The sequence below is a fragment of the Callorhinchus milii genome, unplaced genomic scaffold, assembly GCF_018977255.1.
Source record: "Callorhinchus milii isolate IMCB2004 unplaced genomic scaffold, IMCB_Cmil_1.0 Scaffold24, whole genome shotgun sequence".
Taxonomy (NCBI): domain Eukaryota; kingdom Metazoa; phylum Chordata; class Chondrichthyes; order Chimaeriformes; family Callorhinchidae; genus Callorhinchus; species Callorhinchus milii.
Genome location: NW_024704765.1, coordinates 8512778 through 8517104, shown reverse-complemented (window position 1 = coordinate 8517104; position 4327 = coordinate 8512778). Strand labels below are relative to the sequence as shown.

The 4327-nt window shown below is 44.2% G+C and overlaps 2 non-coding genes across 2 annotated transcripts; both read right to left on the bottom strand.

Annotated features, from left to right (window-relative positions):
- Nucleotides 1-1474: 1474 nt before the first annotated feature.
- On the bottom strand, nucleotides 1475-1638 carry LOC121850728. Its single transcript, XR_006085730.1, has one exon. It is a non-coding gene; the product is annotated as a U1 spliceosomal RNA (small nuclear RNA).
- Nucleotides 1639-3705: 2067 nt separating this feature from the next.
- Nucleotides 3706-3869, bottom strand: LOC121850727. Its single transcript, XR_006085729.1, has one exon. It is a non-coding gene; the product is annotated as a U1 spliceosomal RNA (small nuclear RNA).
- Nucleotides 3870-4327: the final 458 nt, after the last annotated feature.

Below are 4327 nucleotides of genomic sequence, written 5' to 3'. Positions count from 1 at the left end.
CACAGAGACGCCACACTTCACAGTAAAGTTGTACACTGGCTCCTTGACATAGGATTAAGATTTTGGCAATTTTTGTTAAAGCCCTGAGAATTATAGTAACTTGATTGCCTCTATTTTTACAATAATTACATTACAGTATTTCACCTTCTTCTGATCTAATGCTATAATTTCCAATTCCAGCAGCAAATACAATTATTATAATCTTGAATTTCTACACTTCTACTGTGGTAGAAACTAGCTGTGCTGGAGATTTCTTTGTCCAGTTCCATTGGTGTTCCCATTACAGTTTTTCTGTTCAGATTATCAGATTAAGGCCTTTAAATTCTAGCCCTTCACTAACCTCCTATCTTCCCTGTGTCGCTAGACTCAAATCCTCATTTTCCGTTGTTCTCAGATTGCACAGTATCTACAATTCATTAGTCAGGCCAGAAAGTTCCGAAGTTTGATCGCTGGGCTGTGATGAATTAGCTGATCTCAGCCTGGGTGATGATGGACATTGCAGTTACCTTCAACATTCCTGGGTTAAGTAAAGGGGGGAGGGAACACAATTAATATACTGTATTTTACTTTCCAAACTTCTTATAAGATTCAATTTGATTTGAATATTACCACCGACTAATTCAATTTTCTTTTAACTAATTCAATGAAATAGCAGTGCAACAAAAAAACTAAATTTGTATTGCGCCGTTCAGGACTGGAGGTCATCCCAAGGCGCTGGACAGTTGGAGTTATGGACCCAAGCTGAGGGTCAGGTTGGGGGAGGGCAAGGGGTGGGAGCGTGGGGGAAGCAGGGAGATCAAAAGTCGAAGAGTCGAAGAGGAGGGTATGAGTACCTGTGTATTTTATAGGCAAATACAGCAGCCAATTTGCACAATGCAGCCAGTGCAGTGCTGGGTCGTGGGTTGCTTTATGGCAGAGAGTCTATTCTTCGGATGAGATGCTAATCCAAGCTCCCCGCCTGGAACTGTTCAGGTGGACAATAAAGATCCCACAGTGCTGTTGGAAAAGAGAATAGAAATTCTCCCGGTCCTGGCTGACAATCCTCTCGATAAACCAATCGGTCACTGTATGGCTATTTGTGGGAATGTTTCTTTGTGCAAATTGGCTGCTGCGTTCACCTACAAAACACACAAATGCCACACTTCACAGTAAAGTCCTGTGAAGTGCATTGAGATGCCTTGACGGTGTGATTTGATGCTGTGTCAAATGCAAAGATGATTATAATAATAAACTCTAAAGTTCCTTTTCTGTGCCAAAAAACTCCCCAACTGTCGCTCGTCTCCGCGCACACACAGTGCTGTTTTCAAACCTTCAAAAGAAAATGCTACCGAACAGCGGCTCATAAAAGCTTCCAGAAGAGCCCACCCCAGGGCATGTGCCCACCGTGTCCAGCAGTTTAAGATAAATAAAAGTCGCTGGAGAACACTGGACTGTATGTAAACAATGGCGATGGTTCTGTCTTTAGTTTGTACTCCAGGGGAGAGCGCGAACGCAGTCCCCCACTACCACAAATTTTGCAGTCGAGTATCCCGCATTTGGGGACATCGCAGGCGTCAGCACACCCGAAGTGCAATGGGTTAGCCTCGTCCTGGGAGAACCACCTTCATGATCATGGTGTCTCCCCTGCCAGGTAAGTATGCTTAACTGGGGCTCATCCACGCCGGCTCACTCCCCGCTCTACCCCTCACGTCTACACTGCCTCCTTCTCCGCTATCCTCTGGGTTGCTCCCCTTGTGAAGGCTGCGGTATAAATGTAAGCTGTCGGTGTTGTTATCCTCCTTCCCACACCCCCTCCCATTTGTTAAGTTCGCTACAAACACCTTAAGCACAACTGTCTGATCAGCTGATTTCACACAATTAGCGCAATTCCGCAATGAAAAAGAAACCCAAAGTGGTCGACTGATTTAAATGTTATCCATAAAAGGAGTTGAACGTCATCAGGTTTTCAACGTATCCGGTGCAGCAGGTTAACCCCTTCTGCTCGGACTTGAAGCATCTCTGATTTCTGCCCACTGCTTGCAATAGGAACGCTGAAAAGCTTTCTTTTTAGTATTGCTTTTCCTATTGTACTTGACATCTGAAAGCGCTTCACAGAATATATTGTAAAATGATTTGACTGCACGTTTTGGGGCAAAATGTAGTGACTTTCTTGCTGGGAGGACGTCTCAAGGATTCAATGTAAAGTGTTGTAACAAAAAGTGCAGTTTTGTAATCCAAACATCAAGTTAGGATTTTTCCATTTGATTTATATTAATAGTTGTACACTGGCTCCTTGACATAGGATTAAGATTTTGGCAATTTTTGTTAAAGCCCTGAGAATTATAGTAACTTGATTGCCTCTATTTTTACAATAATTACATTACAGTATTTCACCTTCTTCTGATCTAATGCTATAATTTCCAATTCCAGCAGCAAATACAATTATTATAATCTTGAATTTCTACACTTCTACTGTGGTAGAAACTAGCTGTGCTGGAGATTTCTTTGTCCAGTTCCATTGGTGTTCCCATTACACTTTTTCTGTTCAGATTATCAGATTAAGGCCTTTAAATTCTAGCCCTTCACTAACCTCTTATCTTCCCAGTGCCGCTAGACTCAAATCCTCATTTTCCGTTGTTCTCAGATTGCACAGTATCTACAATTCATTAGTCAGGCCAGAAAGTTCCGAAGTTTGATCGCTGGGCTGTGATGAATTAGCTGATCTCAGCCTGGGTGATGATGGACATTGCAATTACCTTCAACATTCCTGGGTTAAGTAAAGGGGGGAGGGAACACAATTAATATACTGTATTTTACTTTCCAAACTTCTTATAAGATTCAATTTGATTTGAATATTACCACCGACTAATTCAATTTCCTTTTAACTAATTAAATGAAATAGCAGTGCAACAAAAACACTAAATTTGTATTGCGCCGTTCAGGACTGGAGGTCATCCCAAGGCGCTGGACAGTTGGAGTTATGGACCCAAGCTGAGGGTCAGGTTGGGGGAGGGCAAGCGGTGGGGGGGCGTGGGGGAAGCAGGGAGATCAAAAGTCGAAGAGTCGAAGAGGAGGGTATGAGTACCTGTGTACTTTATAGGCAAATACAGCAGCCAATTTGCACAATGCAGCCAGTGCAGTGCTGGGTCGTGGGTTGCTTTATGGCAGAGAGTCTATTCTTCGGATGAGATGCTAATCCAAGCTCCCCGCCTGGAACTGTTCAGGTGGACAATAAAGATCCCACAGTGCTGTTGGAAAAGAGAATAGAAATTCTCCCGGTCCTGGCTGACAATCCTCTCGATAAACCAATCGGTCACTGTATGGCTGTTTGTGGGAATGTTTCTTTGTGCAAATTGGCTGCTGCATTCACCTACAAAACTCACAGACGCCACACTTCACAGTAAAGTCCTGTGAAGTGCATTGAGATGCCTTGACGGTCTGATTTGACGCTGTGTCAAATGCAAAGATGATAATAATAATAAACTCTAAAGTTCCTTTTCTGTGCCAAAAAACTCCCCAACTGTCGCTCGTCTCCGCGCACACACAGTGCTGTTTTCAAACCTTCAAAAGAAAATGCTACCGAACAGCGGCTCATAAAAGCTTCCAGAAGAGCCCACCCCAGGGCATGTGCCCACCGTGTCCAGCAGTTTAAGATAAATAAAAGTCGCTGGAGAACACTGGACTGTATGTAAACAATGGCGATGGTTCTGTCTTTAGTTTGTACTCCAGGGGAGAGCGCGAACGCAGTCCCCCACTACCACAAATTTTGCAGTCGAGTATCCCGCATTTGGGGACATCGCAGGCGTCAGCACACCCGAAGTGCAATGGGTTAGCCTCGTCCTGGGAGAACCACCTTCATGATCATGGTGTCTCCCCTGCCAGGTAAGTATGCTTAACTGGGGCTCATCCACGCCGGCTCACTCCTCGCTCCACCCCTCACGTCTACACTGCCTCCTTCTCCGCTATCCTCTGGGTTGCTCCCCTTGTGAAGGCTGCGGTATAAATGTAAGCTGTCGGTGTTGTTATCCTCCTTCCCACACCCCCTCCCATTTGTTAAGTTCGCTACAAACACCTTAAGCACAACTGTCTGATCAGCTGATTTCACACAATTAGCGCAATTCCGCAATGAAAAAGAAATCCAAAGTGGTCGACTGATTTAAATAATGTTATCCATAAAAGGAGTTGAACGTCATCAGGTTTTCAACGTATCCGGTGCAGCAGGTTAACCCCTTCTGCTCGGACTTGAAGCATCTCTGATTTCTGCCCACTGCTTGCAATAGGAACGCTGAAAAGCTTTCTTTTTAGTATTGCTTTTCCTATTGTACTTGACATCTGAAAGCGCTTCACA